Source organism: Molothrus aeneus, chromosome 2 (genome assembly GCF_037042795.1).
Source record: "Molothrus aeneus isolate 106 chromosome 2, BPBGC_Maene_1.0, whole genome shotgun sequence".
Lineage (NCBI taxonomy): Eukaryota > Metazoa > Chordata > Aves > Passeriformes > Icteridae > Molothrus > Molothrus aeneus.
This window is the reverse complement of record NC_089647.1, coordinates 106,914,913-106,936,235: the sequence shown is the minus strand read 5'-3', so window position 1 is coordinate 106,936,235 and position 21,323 is coordinate 106,914,913. Positions and strand designations below refer to the sequence as shown.

General features: G+C 34.8%; 1 protein-coding gene across 1 annotated transcript in view; it reads left to right on the top strand.

The window, feature by feature from the left end:
• DMD (dystrophin) overlaps nt 1-21,323 on the top strand; it is a 1,043,102-nt gene that overhangs the window by 294,847 nt on the left and 726,932 nt on the right. The window lies entirely within an intron of this gene.

Sequence of the window (21,323 nt, the reverse complement as noted above, 5' to 3'; positions counted from 1 at the left end):
TTCACCTTATGCTGAGAATTAAGGAATTAAACCCATGGCAATGGGTTTACACTTCATTAATACAAGATTTCATGCTGCCATGTGCTGATTAAGAATTAGACAGGGGGAAATCCTCTGTGTGTCATCCATTACAAGACTCAATGTCTCTCCCAGTGGTAATTCTAACATCAGTGAAAAGCTGAATCCAGCTCCAAGTAGCAGGACACAGCATTTCAAATGGCACTAACCTCATTCTCTCCTAGTGTGCATCCTGCAGAGAACACAGCCATCAGTCAATGTTTATCAAGGTGAAGTAGATCAGAGGTATTAGGTGGTGGAAGTAGATTGGAAGATCTTGTACATGGCATGACAGTCTGATGTCAAGTGTCTCATAACAGCTTGGCAAGTAGAATTTCTCTGTTTCCAAGAATCGTTGTTTCAAATCCAGCCTTCTCTTGAGGTTTATTCAGGAAAAAAATCCCTGATTTTTACCAGCCTAACTGAAGGTAATAGGTACTTTTCTGATGCAGGAGGAATTGGGAGAGTGCCCTGGCTATTCTATTGTCAAGAACATGACTTTTTTCTTTTGAGAGGAAATTTGAGGATTCCAGGCTTTGGGAAAGATTCTGGTCTAGGCATGACTTCTAAATTATACCTGAAAACAGGGAAAGATGCATTCAAACATCCAAAGTACCAGAAATGTGTAAAAATGGTATTTTCATTAAAAGCTGCAATTTAACACAGGGTTTAAGTATATTATTATATATATATATATATATAAACAGATATACTTATATATATATATAAGTATATATATTTATAATCTTATTTCTTCTATGTAATGATATTACAATTATTTTTCTTGGTTTTTTTTTCTTTATCTACTTTTCCTAAATTGAATGGTTAGTTGTGCTCTTATTGGATGTTTAATCTACAAAACACATTAAAATATTACTTAAACGTTGCAAAAATTCCTGTGAGGACTGTACCTAAACATTATTATTCTTTCACAGATGGTAAATGCAGTTAATATTTCTCCAGTAGTGCTAGAGAGCTTTTGTATCCAGGAGTCTGTCCAGTTCTTTTAATTTGTTTTTTCAGCTAAAGCCTATCATTACTGGGATAGCTGTGAGGTGGAAAAAAAATTTGGATTATAATAGGCAGTTATATCTACATACTTCTAACTTTGTATCACATTTGCCTAATATGTTGCTCTGAATTCAAGGTGATTTATTTCAAACTTCAGAGGAGTTTAGTTTTTGTCATGGATGAGCTACTTGCAATCCAATTGCTGATTTTCTGAACATGGACTGCTGTTTAGCTGTGCAGAATCAAACTGCTTGATACATGATTTAATAAAACAGTAAAGTGATAGTTGATCCAGTCAGCCATCCTTTGAATTAAGATTGTAGTTTAAAATTGCTTAGAAATAAGTATCAGAGGATGGACAATGTTTAGCATTTAAAATAGAAAACATTATTTGTTATGCATTCTTGAAATATCTAAATGATTTGAAAATTAAATTATGAAATATTTACATGAAAGTTGTGAAGAAATCTATGATCAAGCTATTTACTCCTTAATGTATTGCTTTAAATGAGGTTCTTCAGAATATTTCTTTAATGGGGACAGAAATTTAATTTGAAGATTGATTTACTTTGATTCTGATTCCATTTCCATATTCTAGTAATGTGCAACTAATAGAGGTGCATCATACTTTATATGTTAATGATAAATATAGTACATACACACTACATGAGCATATAGTTCTTGTCTGGGAATTCAAAGTTTGTATAGGACTAGTCCTTTAATCTACTCTATAGCTTTCTGTGAGTGTTAAATATAGGTAGTAATCATTAGTACCTGAGTTCAGTTGCTCTGTACCTTTTGGGAAGAGGGAAGGTATCTTATAACTAGAGCTTTGCACATTGTCTAAAGGTGCTCAGCATCACTGAAAACCAAGGTGTTGTTTCATTTTAATTCCTACAGCTTGGGTCCTTTAGCTTTGCAATAAGAGCTGCTCCGGGCGGACTGCTGTTCACAGATTGTGTCACATCTGCTCATCTCATGCTGTCCCTGTCCTGGCAGTCAGCACGAGGAGAAAAGTGGGCTCTGGCTCTGTTACCTCTGCTTAGACAGACACTTGTAGTCTCTCATCAGATCTTGTATTTCATTATCCTTGCTGCTGCAGTGTGGAGCATAAGAAAACAAAGCACTCTGCCAGCTGCATCCTGCTCTCCATGGGCAGAGGCTCACTCAGTATTATGGAAAGGTGTCCCTTTTTGGAAGAGACTCTAGGTTGCTCTCAAGTGTCAGGGGTAAGTGGAAAATCAATGTGTACAGGCTGCTCCCTGAAGGAACTCATCTCTCTCAGTTGTACGGGCTGTGAGCACGGCATGGAAGAGCATCCATCCTGTTAAATACAGACTGACAGTAGGTGCAAGGTTACTGTAGTTAATTTGCCACTAGATATATCAAAGTTCATGTACATTTGCTTGTGCCGTGCTTTTATATTACAAGTATTCCACTGGGAAATGTTGGATAAAATTGGTATTGGAGGTTTGCTGTGATAAATTAAAACAAAGAACTGCAGAATTACTCTGCCATGAGCTATAGTGACTCATGTGATTTTTAAATCTTTCCTTCATAGTGTGTTCATCACCTATCTCCAGTACAATTTTACTGTATAATCAGTTATCACTCCCCTGACAAGTATTAGTCTGTTAGAAACTTATCATAGGCTGACAAGTGCCAGAATTCACCCTCACATTTCTGTTACTGAAACAACCAGGCACTTGGCTTCAGTGGCCAACACATTATTCTGACCTACAGCATGGCATGAAAATTGTTTTTAATTGTTCAGTTTCAAATCAACATGTAGCTGTAAATACGACTCTTGATGATGTTTCCTTGCATTGTTTTTTTGTTTAACAGTAATAACAGAATAATCCGAGTCTGTGCTGCTCAATCCTAAAGCTAAGGGAATGTGCTCTGCCTGTTTTGTTTCATGCTAAAAAACACCCTGCACAAAGTAAACTAAGTTAATTAAAAAGAAAGCTTAACCAGTTGAGTAAGTATGATTAATTATACTAGTGTATGTTAATATTTTGGGAAAATGCCAACCATTAAGCTTACTCTACATAACCTATTGTGTATGTAAGACTTACATATATGACACACTTAAAGAAGGCTTTCCCAGAAGACATTGTCAAAACACACAGGGATGGTTTCCAAATTCATTACCTATTATTTGTACCATCTGGGAGATCCTTCTACAGCTTCCTTTCTAAGCCCTTTAGAGATAGTAAAGCAAAGATGATAGTCTGGTTTAGCCATGACTTAAGTAAAGAGAAAAAATTAACTCTTTTCTGCTATTTGTTAAAACTTAAGGGTTTTTAGGGTTGCTGTCAAACACTGTTTTATGTATTTTAGATCTCTCTACTTATGTCCTAGACTGCGTTATTTAAAAAAAAACCAAAGAGTTTTAGGACATAATTGTATTTTGATTTGTGCCCTTGTAATATATGCAATGGCATGGTACTTCACAGTTATGTTATTGCTTTTTTTTAGTGATTATTGCAACTAAGAAAAGTCTACATTCAAAATAGAAGAATTAAATTATTAATTTTTTATTAACATTTTACACAGCTCCATGATGTGAGACTTGGCTGGTTGGACTAAAATTAGAATATAGAACTAAAGGAGAGATTAATTTCTTTAGGGTCATGGAGCAGTGTGTGCCTAGAGAGCCATAACACAGACCTCTATAATGGCTTTTTGAGCACAGCCTAATAAAGGAAGAAATTGCAGCAAGGCTCTTATGCCAAGAGCCTCCAGTTTGCTGAATATCAACAGGCATTTTACTTATTGAACTACAGCAGCAGAAGTGCTCAAGTAGGAGTTTGCCTTTCTTTGCAAACAAAGGCTTTTAGTCTGTGTGGAATGTGGAACCTGTTCCATGTGTTGCATAGTGGCTTTGGAAGTCAGTGGGTTTCCATGTCTGAGGGCTGTTTATAAGTGCAAGATGCAACTTCTCTCTAAAAAAGCTGCCACCAACCTTTTTAGGACTATATTGGCTTTATTTATTTATCAAGAGATTTGTTGACTGCAAGAAATGAAGAAAAATTAAGCTCCTTGTTTTAACAGAGCAGTTAACGTACTGCAGAGTTTCCTCTTTTCCACAAGGCCCTTTGCCCTTCTGGTTTAGTCATCTTATTTTAATTTTCTGTATTGTAAAATTGAAAGAGAGTACTACTTCAACAGTCAGTAGTACTCTTATAGAATGCCTTATAAATCTGTAGGAGGATATAAGATCAGAGCAATGCTGATTTTGTTGGCTGTTTAACTCAGCAATATAGCTTTAGTGCAGAAATTCATGGGAGTATATGCCCCTTATCAGAAGCTGGATTTGAAGAAACAAGAACTTAGTGTGGTGATTTATTGAACATAACCACTTTTCATGGAGCATGGGAGAGCTGCAGTGCTGAAATCCCTTTAGAACAGTTCTTCCACATTCCTGCTCATTATAACTAATTATGAAACAGGTCCATCAGGTGCCATTTTAAAATATCAGCATCTGCCATCAAAAGTGTTTGCAGTAATTCAACACTGCGCTATGTTTAAATAATTGAATGTGCAACAGAAAGAATTTCATCCATAGTCACTCACACAGAATTGCAATAGAAATAGTGCACAATGAAACTGGGAAAAAAAATGGTGATGCACTGAAGGAAGAAATAAAATCTTTGTCTGATACCCAAAAAATGAGATTATGCTCCCTTCTGACAATTTCAGTCTGTTATAGCATTTCCGTGCTCTGTTTGGAGACAAGATGAACAAATAAAACTTTGTTTGCATACTAGTAACTTTTATGAAATGGTTATTTTAGGGAAAATCCACTTTTTTGAAAAGCAATTTGTTTGCTTTGGTCAGTAGCTTAATGATAGCGGATTTTAATTTGGCATTAGACAAGTGGAATCACAAGTATAATTTTCTAGTTATAATCTGATTTTATGTTATCCTTATTTCAGTCAGGAGCTGGGTAGTGGTGGTGCGGCCATGGGGAAGGTTTCACAGCATTTAAGCCAGTCAGCTCTGAAACAATCTCTTTCCTTCTTCCTGCACTGTTCCTCTCTATTATTCTACAGTGAAATGGTTCAGAGAGCTTAACTGGTTTATAAATATTTATTCTGGTTTTGCTTTGGGTTTTATTTTGCGTTGGTTTTATTATGGCTTAACTTTAGAATCTCCTCTTTATGAAGTGAGAAAAATGTGCTAGTGCATTCTCAAAGCAAAGAGTTAGGATAGTGCAAGATTTGAAAGGTAGGAATTGCAAAAACTGGCCTGGCTTCCTTCCTTAAGGTAAACATAAAACTGTCGTGAAACTGCATGCAAAGTTAAAAAATTCTGAGCCTGTCAGTTTACTTCCTAAAAAAAGATGTACAGAATGTTTCTTAAAATGAAAACTGTAGATTAAGAGAGTATTTTCTTCACTTTTTCCTGTTGCAAGAGGTGCTTACTAATATCTACTTTGAAGTCAATGCATGACTTGTTTACTGTTAATTCCTTGGACCATAGGGACAAACGGTCCCCATCAGTGTGCTTTATCAGTCTTTATTTTTCCTCTTAAATGTATTTTAGCAACTACTGGTTAGAATATAATCAGTACTGTTAGCCACAATATCACTATATAGTGCACAGAATAATAATATAAATGTTTTGGTATTTTCATTGATTTAAGTGCTTTATGCATGTTGGCAATATGCTGAAATTCTCATGTTTTATATCACTGCAGTTATTTTTTGGATTCACAGATTGTGTGTCCACACTGAAATGTTATGTTAACGTGGTCTGACTCTGTGTATATTGTGGATAAAAGAACTTTATTTAGTAATTTCCTGGTGAACCCATCTTTGACTAGGCCTATTGCTTGGGTTTAAGGAGGCATATACCAATTACATGTATAGGTATGTGTACCTCTGAAACCTTACTAGAAAATTGGATGGTTAATTTTTTTTTTCTGTTAAAAAGACATGTAGATTAAACTGTTTCTTGAAGGCTACTGTGATTTTATGTAATGCTTCATTTTCTCAAAGCATTATTCAGAATTAAACCAGATGCCATCTAAGGTATGAATAAATTTTAATGTTTGTAAGGAGCATTATCAATGTACTCTCAGGTATATGTTATCTGTTCAGAAAATGTTTCATAGCGTTCATCAATATATACTCTGATTGCTCATATAAGAGTGAAATTACCATTCCCTAATTATTTTTTATTACTCTTAAAATCTTCTGAAGTCGTTTGGGTACTGCTGTGATTCTTTTGGCTGCCTCTGTTTATTGTGCTCCTGCCCCCTGGTTATATCAATTCTTTCTAAGCAGTTGAGCTGGTGCTTGATGCTCCCTGATGGGCAGTTCTAGATAAGATGTTTAGGGGAAGCTGATAGCAATCAACCTCTGGCTGCTCTTTTGGAACTGACAGAAGCACAAGCCTGCAGCAGAGGTTGGCACAAGCTAAGCCACACCATTTGTCCCAAATTCTCTCTGGAAAAGTTATGGCCTGAAGAAGAGCCTGTGGAGCAGGTGAGGAAGATAAGTCTCTGCCACAGGAAGCACCAGAGGCAGGGACACCTCAGCTAGGCTGAAGAAAATGAGGGTGATATTTCCTGGAGAGGGTCTCTTGCAGGAGATGGAGGTATTCCTCTGCAAATATAACCATGTCTTGAGAGATTTGTTGCTTGTCAAACACTTGGATCCAAGAGGCTGCAGATGCCCTCAACTCTCTGACCCTCTGGCTGCTCCCCCTTGTTCATCCATTTGGGCACTAATCAATGGGTAGTGCCTGGGTATCTAGAGAGTGACTGCAGAGTTCTGGTGAGGATGAAGGGCATGGTGCCCGCAGGGTGCTCTCCTCTCCTGCTGGTAAAGAGGAAAAGCTCAAGGAGGACTGGGCATATTTTCAGATCAACTTTTGCCTTTGGATCTGGTGTCACAGCTGGGGACTTTGGCTTTTTTCACTGTGGGGACCTGTTTGAGGAACAATGCCTGCTTAACAGGATTGTCAAAGTGGATAAAGTAACTGGTTTGGTAACCAGTGTCTAACTCTGTGATGAAGGCTGTAGGCTGATTGTGTCCCGGAAGGGGTACAATAAGATGAAGAGAAGGGCAGGAACATGGGACAATGAAGTTTTTAAAAACATCACTTCTGTGATGAGGTATCTCTCATCCTCCTTTTGTAAATACCAGTACATGAATGCACATGAAATGGGAAAGTTGGGCTTGGACAAGCACCAGTTGCAAAGCTGTTCTCTCACTGAGAGTCCAGCAGCTGGGATGCTGAAGGAAACATGGAACCAGAAGGTGGGGAAGAGTGGTTGTGTCCTATGCAAAACAGGGGCTGGAGAAAACCGTGGGGAGGGCTTTAGATCAGTCAATGTAGCATCACTGTATTTTCAACAACTGAAATAGAATATTATCATTGGGTGTCTTAATAAATTTAACTTTGTGAACTGTTCTGAAAGCCAAGATTGCCAGTTCATTTTAGGATTGTGTAGGCAACAACATTGCTGTATGTAACTTGGGGAGGTTTTGAAATTGGTGTTAATCCCAGTTTCTTTATATGCATGTTTTTCTGCTGAGACTCCCTCCATGAGTGATGGACTGGAACTTGAGTGCTTGTTTTGTTATTTACTCCACTAGGAATTGTACTGATACTACAGACATATTGCATATTGGCCATTCAAGAGACACAAGATGTTCAGATGGTAGTGATTTTCCATTCTCACTGCTTGTTTTTTTTTTAAAGAAATGACCTAGAGGTGAGACACCTCACTGTATATCCCAGAGTTAACTGCTGTCTTCTGAAAGACTTAGGATCTCCATTATGGATGCTTTATACTCTGACTAGTCTGGCCAAATACAAGAAACAGAAAATTTACAAGCTTTTATGGATTTCTAATTCTCATTTAACTAATAACTTTCTGGTAGTCCATTCCTGACTTTCTTATCAGTAATATCTGTTGCAATGATCTGTGCAACACTAAGAACACTAACAATTAATACTTAAAAGAAATCAAACTCTGTTTTAAATCCATAACTCTCTGTTGGGTAACTTGCTAAGGCTAGGACACTTTTATGAGGAAATATCATTGTCTATGGCATATTAACATTTTATTAAAGAAAGGCAATAAAAATACATGTATAAAAACTTTGTTTTAAGAGATTAACTGGAGATACTTACCTGCCTCTTCCATGTTTTCTCTAGCAGGATCTTCAGAAAGTTGTAACGTTTGAGTTGATCTTAAGATTAATTGATAGAATGCAAACATAACAAAAAGAGCCTGACCTCTAAGGTCAAAAACTGTAAGGTTTTTGAACATGTTTCAGTAATAATGTATTATCAATTTTTGCTATTTATTCCAAGCCAGGAGCACAGAGACACTGTAGAAAATATGTTTTTGTAAGTATTTTATTTTGATCCTGCTTGTTTTATACTCCTTTATTCATCCTGGTGTAAGATATTTCATTTTTAGAGTGTTACTTGTGTACTTAGTACCATTTTTGCAAGTGGCATTGTTAAATGGTATCCTTGCAGCTCCAAAGTTTAGATGAAAGTCTAACAAATTACCCAAATTACATAGGGAGTAAGGACCTGTGCATGCTAAGAGTTACATCCCTTTGAATAGCAAATAGTCATGTTGGTGAGGCTTAATTTCTTGACACTTGGAACTGCTCACTACATATTCCTTACAATGCCATGGCTATAGTGCTTTAAGTTTAATTTCACTTACTGGGCAATCTGATTGGAAGGAAAAATCTAATTACAGGAAATTTTGGGAGGTTTATCAAAGATGTTTGTCTTGTGGTGTCCCTTGACTCAGGTTTGTAGGAGAATGTGGTTTTGCTGTTGTGAGTACATGTGTTGTATAGCTTTGCTGGTTAGTTGGCATAAAGATTTCACACTATTATTCAAAGGTTTAAAATATAGTTCATTTCTTATCTGTGTGCTCCAGAACTGAGAGGATCCTAGCATGCCTTCTGCTCATGCTGAGGCCTCTGGTCAGCTGGAGCTCAGAGGGAGAATATTGTGGGGAAGCTCCCATTGCTGCTTTATCTCTCCTTGGCAGACTGAATGCTTCAGTCTGGATTTGGAAATGTACTATTTCTAAGCTATTAGAACTTTTCATGTTATATTAAAAGTGTTTAGTGCAGGCCCAGAATATATATATTACTAAGCTGTTAATGCTGCAAGTTAGTGAAACATTCTCTGTCACTGGTGTCACTCACTTGTCCTATCTGAATCCTGCAGGCTCGGTTTTGATGTAATCACTATATTTTTGGTGAAATGGGCTAAATTATTAGAGTGTTGGGCCAGCTTGCACAAGCTGCTTGATGAAAATGGTTGCACAACCAGGCCCAAAGGTTTTTCAGGAATTAGCCAGTTAAATAAAGACCCAAAGCAAAAAGTAGCTAGGTAGAATAAGGTCCATTTTATGATTATTTTAGGATATTTAATAATTATTTGTAGTTTAAAGAGTATTATATATTGCTAGTTTAAAGTTTGGAGAGCTGCTTAGTTTTTCCTTTAGTTTTGGAAGATTTTTCAGTTCTATGGTTTTGGTTTTTGTTGGATTTTTATGTTAATCTAGGGAAACAAGTCAATGAGGGGTGACACTGGTAACCTTTGTATTAAATTTTTTTTTTAGTTTTACTTCAAGACTGTACACTGTTTAAATGAGAAATGAAAATTTCCCAGTGAGTTTGGACATGTATTTCATTTATTTAGGTGTTTCAAAGCCTAATTTCAGGTCTTCAGAACATTCTGAGTTCTTTGCAAAGGTGACCTCTTCTGCATTATTTTTAGATTATGTATGTTTCCTTAGCTAATAGACATTAAATCCCTTCTTTATGTTTGGGCTAAAGTCAGTCTCTCTAGCACTGGGTAATTAAACCAAGACTTGAAGAAAATGTTGGCCTCCACTGCTCTCATTTATATTGCTCTCTTTATCCTAGACTCTGCTCCCATAACTGTAGTTATGAATGTTAATCTCATTATGACTCTGTTTTAGTACTGTACCTGTAACATTGCTTATTTGTTTAATTACTCAGCCTGGAAAAGTCAATTCTAAATTCTAAAGTCAATTTTCAAGCACATTTTCTTATGATTCTTTCTTTCCCCCTCTAAAAATGCTAATAAAAGTTGGTATTTAAATTTTTTTGACCTTTAAAAATATCTTTTGTTTCAAAAAACATAGATTAAGGCCTGACATTACATAACCTCTGTAGCAATAATAATGATAATTAATGGACAAATGTATATTCAGTTGGTGAATCTGAATAGTATGTAATTTATTTAATTTTAAAAAGAGATAATTCAAGAAAATATAATTAGTATGTGCAAGTTAAATATCAAGGGATAATATGCTAATGGTGGAATTAGCAGTTCCATCTTTTTCCAGGAGAATATATTTTCTTAAACCTTTACATGTTCTTTTTCTTTTATGCTTAGCCCCTGCTCTGTATTTACAAATCCTTCTTCTTATTAAAATATTCACCAACTAATATTTAGATTTAACCTGCTTATTTTTTGTGTTGCTTCACAGTCCTATCTAAACATATTTTTAGGGCTGTTTGCATTTTCTTCATTAGCATAATACATGATAAATATGTAATAAAACTGGTTGTTGTTCTAATGCATTCCTAACTCCTATTTACATTCTATTGACTGCACTGATTAATCTCCAGCTTTCTTTCACATGCTCTGTTGATGTACTATTAGTTGTTAAATATGTATATGTATGCTATATATGGAAAAGCTCTTTTGCATCTTTAGTCTAATGCTTTATCAGAGTTTACAAGAATAGTCAGACAGTCAGGCATGACATATTATTTTTATCATTATTTTGGCCAGTTTATTGTATGGATATAGTTCCCCAGAATTGAAAAACAAACAAAAAAAAAGGCAGGGATGTGGAGTTCATAGAAAAGCATGAAACTGTAGCCTGTATTAAAATAGTATAACTAAAAATTAGCTAGCAATTATTAGAATATAAAAAGCATGGGAGGAACAGAACATTTAGAACCTGATTTTTCATTGAAGTCCTGTTTACCTGCAATTTCAGGTAAACATCTCATTATAAAGGTTTTTTTGAATACCTCAAGTTTTGTTGTAGTCAGTTGGATGCTTTTCTTCTGTTCCTTTGCCTTGCTCAGAACCTTGCTTTCTGAGGGCAATAAACTTTTCTGCATTTCAGGCTGTATTTCTTCAGGCTTTTTGTGTTTTTTGTTCTTGTGCTAACATTGTCCTTGAGCTTGGTGGTTTTGCTCTGATTGCTTTCATCCCATGATATATTTATAAGGAGCACTCGTGTAGCTGCTCTAAGCCTTCCTTTGAATAGGCTCTCAAAACAGTTTTGTTCTCGACACTGTCTTACTTGCAACTAGCAACTTGTTTCTGTTCCACTTATAGTTTATCATTCTTGGACATGTCAGACCAGAAAACAGAATCCCAAATCAAATCTTGTTAATGCGTTGTGGAATGAAATCAATATTATATTTCTTGAAGATGAATTTGGTTTATCTTTCAAAATTGATATTTGGATGGAAAATGTAACAAGTCCTGCATTTCAAGGCTGTGATCTCTCTGCTCCTTGAATGCTCAGGTGTATGAAGTATTTTCAGAAGGTGCTACTGTACATAACACTATACATGTTTGCAGCTATTCTGTCAAGTTTGATGAGTGTAATTTTGCAGTTTTTGGTTAATGTGACAGGCTTTGGTTCTGATCTTGTCTGCATTTGCTGAACAATAGCTGGACATGCACTACTAGAGCATTAAAATTAGCTGTGCTTTTTTTAGACTGGGATTTCTATGTAATCTGAACGGTGGTTACATCAGCATCTCCCAAAATTTGTATTAGTTCTAGAAACTCTTGAAAAGATTAAATTACCATTTCTTAACCTTTCATCTTTGAGTCCAAACTGACTCAACAAGCCTCCAGCATAGCACTCATTCATGACCTACTACAATGCTTATTTACGTTCTAAGTGTATTGCAGTGGACTAGAGATTGGTGTATTTAAAGCATTAAAAACATACATTTCTTTAGGTTATTTAATAAAGCCATCCATGAAAATGCTGTGCTTTGAAATTGCTGCTATACTGCATCATAAAACATTCCTGGAATTAACTGAGTACTGAAATTTTGCTATCCATTTGTTTCTGTGAGTGAAGACCATGAAGACAATAATTCTGAACTGAGAAAAATGTGAGAGAACCTTTTTATAGTGAAGTCAGAAACATGTCTAATAAACAAGGTGTTACTGTAACACTGATTTGTGGTATGTATCTGTACTGTTTTAGGGCAAATTTGGGGCCAATGCAGGCCCTTCTTTCACAATTTACCCTCCTGATACAGTACTTAGAAGGATTTCCTTTTTCAGAGCACAAAGTAAAGCATTATAGTGCTGCTATTATGATTAGATGGTAATTGTTGTAATATTTTAATACTTATGGTTTTCCTTTTATGTATTAAATAAGTTTAATGTATTGTGTTTCACATTTGAAATTTGCTATATTTATTTTGTTTGATACACAGATAATATACCATTTGGCACCCCAGTCACACCTGGCTGCTGTGGTTGCATATTTACAGCTATTCCATCTTGCAGGAGACGTTTGAAGTAACTATTATAGATATGATGTCCTCAAATCCATTCTGATTCCACCAAGCTATAGCATTTAAAATTCTCCTTGGCCTCTCACATGCTGCTCCACACCCATCAGTGTCACACACACTTCTGTTTCCTCAGGCTGAAGCTTGCATGGGCTAGAAAAGACAAGACACCTCTTTCTGCTGCATGTTTAAATAGGAGTCATTAAAATGTTGATTTCTGAGTCTTTACATTATGAATTACCAGACATTCTTGCCCTAAACCTACTTCTCTGCTTCTCCAACACTAGCCATGTATAAAATCGTTGAAATGTAAATGGAAGCTTACATTTATGCAAAACATGAGCAGATGTTTCCAGCCTCAGAGTATGGGCTTAAGAAGTTCTCACTGTCGAGCGTGAGCAGTTCTCTTCCTCAGATAATCAGATTTAAGGGTTTTTTCTTAAATTACATTGCAGGTAGATTTTAAATAACTTCCTGGAAAATGGTAAGTGCATAGTAACCCTTCAGTAAAAGCTTGCATTTTTAAGAAGTATTGGCATGACACATTTTAGACTGCTTTTCCTCATGATCAGCCTAAGGAAAAAGATCAACACATTAATCTATTTGCTGCATTCTTGGTGAAATAATCCCTCAAATGTTAAAAATAAGTTATTTATAAGTTTTTTCTACCCTGTTTTTTTTTAACATTTCAATACAAGAATGATCATGATATATATAAATTATTAAAATTATGCTTTGATCTTTTTCAAGGTGTGTATGTATTTTTTTAAGATATGCTTTTAAATTGGAAATAGCCTTTTTTCATCTGCTTCACTTAACATTCTTAAAGACCTCATTTGTCATTTTTAATACTGTTTATGTGCCATACAATATAGAAGCCTGTAATAACCAGGTAACTGGTTTTCATGTAGGTGTAGCCACTTCACACATGCAGTGAGAAAATTCAGTATGTGCAGCCATATGACTTATCAAGAAACCTCTTCTTTGAATTTAAAACTAATGCATCAAATCAATTTGTACACATGAATTTCTGTCAGTGAGGGTTTTCTTTTCTTCAATATCCTATATGGAACTGAACCTTAATAGCTATGAATTTCCTCAGTCTCTCATAATGATATTGAAAACTTATCTGATTTTTTTTTTAGCTGAAATTAATCAAACTTGCATGCCCTATGCAAGGTATGGTCTATTGAATATAAAAAGTATTATAAAAAAGTATTGCATTATACCTGCAAATGATACTCTGGCCTAAGTTAGTGGGCAATGGGAGTTATTATTGAAGATGCTATTATACACACTAAATTTTGAATTTGTTTTAAGATATCTAGAACTAATTTTACATCTGATCTTGACCTAGAATTTCGGAATTTTCCTGCATAGAACTTTAGCTTTGTTCCTTAAAACTTCTGCTGCATTTTTTTTAATAACTCAAAACAAAGCCAAGAATGGCTTAGTTTCAATTTACAGCCAAATTGGTCCATCTTGGACACTTTCTTGTATAAGTTTCACTCTTTTTTCCATTTTGCGTTTCTCAAGTTTCAAATAAAATCAGTTTTCCATAAGGTTCTAGAGGGGAAAAGTACAAGCTACCTGTACTATCATTCAGCATTCTGTTTTGTTGGTTTGGGATGGAATTAACCTCAGGTCATTTTAGCTTGCCTCAGTGTCAGAAATAGCACATTTCAGATGGGAATAAAAGGAAGGTACAGACATTCTAGGAGCAGAATCCCTGTTCTTCCCTGTACTGTCTCCAAAGAATGCTGTGTTTCCCAATGTTTTTTTTGGATTGCACTTGAGGAAGTATTGTCTTCTCTTATTGAGTGTGCAATCACCCATCTAGCACACGGCTCTTTCTATTGTGTATTCAGAATTGGCTGTTTAGATTTCAATTGCCCTTTTCCATTTACCTTATATCATTTTAGCTTTATGAAAGATTTTACAATGAAATAAAAGTAATGAATTTATCTCCAGATGAAGTTATAAAATCTTTAGTTACTGGATTTCAGTCTTTAATTTTCTATTCTTCTTTTTTTATAGTTACCTGTGCAGTTTCTCTAGACTAAATATTTATAAAAGCTAAGTGGAAAATGTACAATATTTTGAAATATTGTCCCATTTGCTCTCTCAAATATTAACTTGTTTGAATATCTCAAATATTCTTAGCAACATTACAGTTTTGGTGACTGCTAATATTACCATTTTTGAACACTATTTCTGATTCAGACACTGTAACTCCCTTGATCTGTCTTCAGTTTCAGGAATGAACTCTTCAGTAGGAACTAGGTAACAGGGTATATTTTAGGTTTCTTTCCTCTGGCCCTTCCCGCCTCACCCCACCCCTCACTGCATTTCCAGGGTTTGAAAAATCAAACTGCAGCTTTTAGTGCATATCAGTTTTGTGAGTATATTACCTGAAGACTATTATTTGTTATTTCAACAAATTGAGGAGAGCCATGCTCACTCCTACCCTGTCTGATATGACAAAAATATCAGAATAAAGAATGATATGATAATAATGTATCATACCCCAAATTTTTAAAACCAGTGTTTTATTCCTTTGCTACTTTGACTTCACTTCTTTCTATCTCTATCTTTGCTGCTAAGACACTTTAGATGTAGCTTAAGTTGCAAAGGTTGTGGTGTTACTTAAATCAATATTTAATACTGCAAGGAACCTGAAAAAGAATAGGCAATGCCTTTACTGTTCAGCAGAGGTATTAAGTCTGATTTTGCAGGTTTAAAAAGCAGAGATAGCATCAAGTTCACTTAACCAGGATAGTGCTGGCATATTATTCCAAGGCTCCTTCACACTCATGCATCAAATCAGAACAGACATTCAGACAGATTAAAGGTATGCTCTGCCACCAAATATTTTATTACCAGATACACTTGAATTCTGCAGCACTTTAATTCCACAAATCCTGACTTGTAATTCTAAAAGGTAAACACAAACGTGTTAAACTTCTGAGGATATTTTCTTCGTGCTGCTGTTGTGGCCTTGTTTAATACAACCTACAAAGGTCAGAATTTTAAATGTACTCTGTAGCTCTTCATCATCAGGTTTAAAGCATTTATTAAAGAAATACCTGTTTAAAAACTAACATTTTCCTCTGAGAGTTTCATAGTGCTTCAGGTTTATGGCCATTCATTTCTACAGAAAAGAAGAAAAAATCAGCACCACTATCTATCTAAGTGGACTCTTCCAGGCTTCTGCTCTCACTTAATTGTCTCTATGTAATTTGTGCCTTTTGCTAGCAGTTAGTTTTGTGAAATGTGAAATTTATTCAGCAAATTAATAGACTGTGATTACTATGCTTATTCATGTAGGCCTTTCAATGGCCTTTGAAAAAAATTGATCTTTGCTTTAACTTTGTTTTTAAAATAAAGTTTTAAAATCATCATCTTTAATTTCCATATTTCAATATTTGCAGTTCTGCACTATTTCATACGTTGATTTTTGTTTATGTGCAAGTCCAGGGCTTCTTTGAGATTACTTGCAAAGATTGCTGTCGTTTTGAATTTAACATTCAATCTACTGGTAGAGTGAAAAAACAAGGCAGAAAATAATTACAGGTTTAAAAAAGAAGCAAAACCAGTCAATAATTGTGAGTAGACACTGCAGTTACTGGCTGACCTTTCAGAGACTGCAGAGTTTATTGCTTCAAGGTCTTTGTGGCAGCAGTGAGTTTCAGTAGAGTAAACCATTACTACTACTGTGTTCCTGCTGTTATCATACCATTAGTATAAATATGAATGTAAGAAAATGTCATTTGGAGACCTAGGGGACTCTGAGGGAGAAGTATGTATACATAGAAGCAAAACACCTTATAATCTTTGCCTGATAATCTTGCTTGTTTTTTGGTGTTTGAATAAGAATGGACTATATATAGGCTCATGTTTTCACAGTCTAGGAATTAAGTCACCAGTAAGAGCAAATCTCAGATGGGACTCATGATTCTGTCACAGATTAATGTCTCTATATGGACTTTTTAAATGACCAAAAGTATGTATTTGGAGTAAAAATTACCAAGTTAAAAATTTTAACCCTTTTTTTTCCCTTAGTTATGGGGGCAACATTTTGGAGATACATTTTATTCCTAATTTTTTGATGCATTCATTTGGGAATGAAATCTTGTTTTTCTTGCTTTTTAAGAGTAAGCTGTTTCATTTTTACTAGCACATTTTCATGTGCTTTCATTTGAAAATTTCGTTTCTTCCAAATAAAAATGAGATCAAAATATATACCTTGGGTTTTATGAAAGCTCTTTCAAAGTGTTTTGGTCAGCCTTGTCGGGCAGATTGCTGCAGATTTTTGAACAGGCTTTGAAAAGTTCAACCTTGTCCTTGAGGCTAAAAGGTAAAATAAATAAAAGTTACATCTGAGTTATGGCTGCCTTTTATAAATGCTTTTCTGTGCCCTCATCTTAGATCTTGTGGCTGAGGCAGGTGCCATAGTAGGAGTGGCCATAGGAATTTGGAAGCATCTCCTGTAATGAGTTTACATTGCAGAGATGTAAATTGTTAATCATTTATGTATCTGTCAGATTTCTGTTTTATCTGAGGAATCTGAGAGCTTCTGCTTGCTAAACAGAAGCATTTGGAAATAACAGTAGAACCTGTAATAAGTATTAATGTTGTATTCATATCTTTAAAAGCCTTTTAAAAAACCCCAACCCCTACTCTGATAGAAGAAATACCAACATCCTTTACTTATCTTAAAAAAAACCATGTGTAACCTCTGAAAATCCAGATCAGCTTTGAGAATCTCTTTTTATTGTGGAAAGAAAGGCAATGTTTTTTTCTTTAACACAGTTTTAAAAATCTCATTTTGGATAGCAGCAGGTAATATTAAAATACTGGGAGTCTCTATTACTATTGTAATAAAGCAAACAGCATTAGGTGATGTATAGGATTTAGAAATTAGTTTTCTATGGTTTCTACTTTTTGATTCTGTGAAAATCCTAGCTGCTTCTGTTGAGGACAAAGGATTTCTTGTATTTTTTGGGCTCAAGTCTTATCTTGCTTCTCAGCACTATATAAGGTAAAGTATGTTTCAGAATTTTTCTCTCAATCTAAAGAAACTAGATCAGCAACTTATGTAGAGAAATATAATCTTTCTGGCAGTGCAGTGGGCCTTTAAACTCTCTTCTTTCAAAGTTATTTTGCCACTAGTTTGATACAAAGAGTAAACACAAATAGTAAAACCATTTGACAAAATAGTGTCAGAACTGTTAGTTGGTCAGAGTTTGGAGAAAGCAAAATATTATCAAAAAAGAACAGTTATATTAGTAGCTGTGTATTTGAAAATTTTAAGAAACATTTCCATAAACATTTATAACTTGTGCTCTGTGTGTGGCTTTGTATACATAATGTAACACTGTGTAGGAAAACACTGGATTTTATTTGTATTGCTAGACCTGTATTTTTTAGTATGGGACTTATTTGTGTTTTATATCATTCTCCTTTTCACTCATCCCTTAATGTTAGCAGGGATTTGATCATTGACCCAAACATATGGATGCAGAAAGCAAAACACTTGTGAACTATAAGGCTTATAAAAATTGGCTGCTGGATCACTTTTTGAAGACTTTGATGTATTTAGAAACAGATTAGGTTGAGAACACTTCAGGTTTATTGTAGTCATCCTTAGCAAACAGTTAAACTTGTAGTTATGTTGATCAGAAAACAAATAAAGATTGCTAATAGAAATCCAGCTGCAGTGAACTTTTATCAGACAAATTGCTTCCCAAATTAAACCTGTACTAATCCTTTAAAGGCAACTGCACTTAAACAGAAGTGGATTTGGGTTACATTTCATGATTTTGATGTTCTGGGGTGAACTCAGATTCTTTCTGCTCTTTTGGAACTTGTTACCAAATAACTGCTTTTCTAAATGAACAGAATCTTACTATACATTAAAAATTATGGTCAAAATTGAGCTCTTGTGGTGTTGTCTCAACTCAGGCATTTTGCCCCATGTATCAAAATAAGTGCTTTGTTTTTTTGTTTTTTTTTTTAATTATTATTTTTCTGTATTTTTTTAATTTGACTGGAGACCTTCCCTGGACAGACTAATCTCTCTAAATGGTTGGGGTGGATACGTTTTCAGGGGGAGCACATACAGTTAGGGTTTTGCAAGGTAATTGTGTTTCTTTGATGATAAGGGATTCTTAAAGAAATCACAAGCCTTAATAAGTAATCCCATGGATCAGAAGAGGTATCAAGAATTGTCTGAACGATATGGTTCATGTGACATATTTAAGTCACTGTTTTCTTTTGAAAAATATTAATCTGTCAGCGTAAAGTTTTGTACCTAAAAAGTTTCCTCTAAATAATTGAAACACTCATCTTGGAAAGTTGGTTGCTCAACACTCAACTTGGTTACTTTTGTGTAACTGTATCTTATTAAAGAATTGAGGTGGTTTCTGGAGCTTTCCAAAGTCTTTCAGATTCTTTATTGATAAACACGTTAGTATAATTTCTTCTAACCTTACAATGCTTCCCATTTTAAACTCTTATGACTTGTAGTCTATTTTTTTTTTCCATTCATTTTATTCTTTTCAATCCTGCTCTAATAGTCTTTGTCAAGAAAACTGATGAAAATTTTCTGAAAGAATTGCCTCTGAGTTAAATTTGAGAAGATAAATTGGTCTGGGGGAAAAAAAAATTCTGGATAATTTTCTCAACACTAGTATTGGAGAAATGGTTTATCTTAATATCTTGACTTAGTTTTATTAAAAATCTATATTTCCCAAGAGTTTGAGATTAGTTTTTAAGAAGAATATATTGATTTGACAGACATTTTTGACCTGCAAATGCAAGTAGTCATATTTACAAAGAAATAGTGAACTTCCTTGCAAGAAAATGCTTGAATTCCAGTTTATTTACTGTCTAGCTACAAGGATTTCAAACAGCCATCAGACTCAGCAGGTGGTAAAGATAGTACATCAGACTAGGATTCAAAAGAAGAAAATATGAAGGCAAAGTATAGCAGAAGTCATTCCTGCTCTGATAATTCAGGAACCCATAAAAAGACTTTTGAGAGATAGGTTGATTCCAGGCTTTGCAACTGTGGTTGTTTAGCTCTTTGTTGTGATTAAATAATTAAATCCTTTCCTATTTGCCAGTGTATTTTGACAGCGCCGTATGTACTTTTTATTTGTCAGATAGAATGGGTAAACAATTTTTGGCATGTATATTGTTTACTAGGTACTCATTTTATTTATTGTGTGAGATATTTTTTGTAGATAAATGGTAAAGTATTTGCCCATTTGGTTAACAAGACATTTTGAAAAGGAAAATAATGAACAAGAAATAGAAAAATCTCAGCTGCTACTGATCATCCAGTGTGTACTCTTCCCAGCAGGAAGGCATGGATATTCATGTAAATATCAATTACTAGTGGACACCTAGTATGACAAAGTGTCATTACAATATTCAAGACAAGACAAGAAGATGCTTGCAGAAAAATACTTATATTATGGAAGTGGGAATGTTAGAGGGAATGTGCCATTTTTCCAGCCAATGTTAAGTAGAATTAAATCTTCAGCTGCCTCTCATAAAGTACTAAGCAAAGATATGGAGATGGGTCAGAAATCCAAACCAAAATTATTCATACAATGTCTTCTCTTAATTTCCAGATCTATGTGAAGCTTTTAATGGAAGGTGCCTTCCCACATTCTAGGCAGGGAGAATGAGATGCCACGTTGAAGAATCATTGATTTATTTTATTTTTTCTGTGAATTCAAATCTTAGCTAAGACTGGATTGATCTAAGACAGTAAAGACTCATAGTTCTTGGCTTTCTGCCAGCACTCATTTTAAAACATTAATGGAATTCATGATAAATTTTTTGTACAATTGTCCTTTTACATCTTGATTCACTAGACTGAGTGTAGGAAGTAAGCATCAATGGCAAATAACAAAGTAACTGTTTCAAAGAGCTGCCACATGCCTTACATTTTTACAAATCGTTATTGACTTGAATTGTTGAGTCAGGGAAAGTGCTTTTTCTGCTGATGTATAGCATGGCTATGTGCAAAAGCTGAAATAGTCTTTGTGTTGATGCAAAGTTTCTTGTACTAACTAAAGGACATAGAGATTTTACAGGGCGATTTTTTTTTTTAAAGAGTTTTTCTATTATGCATTTTACTGTCTGTGAATACCATGTTCCTTTGATGTTCCACAGATTTCATGAAGAACTCAAGACTAAGTGGAACATAAAAGCTATGTAGCTTTATTGTAGTTTGACTTCAATTGTGGGTTTTTATGAATCAATTCACAAGAAAAACTGGTAATTATTTTTTCCCCCTACATCATTGTTGCTTTCAGTGGCTAGATGATGTGGGGAGAATGTAAAAGGCATGACTTGGAAAATGAGGTTTTCCTTACTTTTTATAATTGGAATATTTATACAGCACAAGAAAATACATTTTTTCCTATGTCTAGTCCTGCTCAATGGGGATTGCAGTGTTAAAAATTGCATTTTGACACAAGAAATATAGATGGGAAGCTTATGCTGAATGAGGTAACATTACCTGTATAAACTTTGGCACCTTCTCATTGATATGCAAGTTTATTCTGCAAGTTTGGAACTGATGGTAAGGTTCTAATTAGTCTCTAGAGTATTCATGTGGACAATAGATTGCTCATTAGCTTATCAACTTTCCAT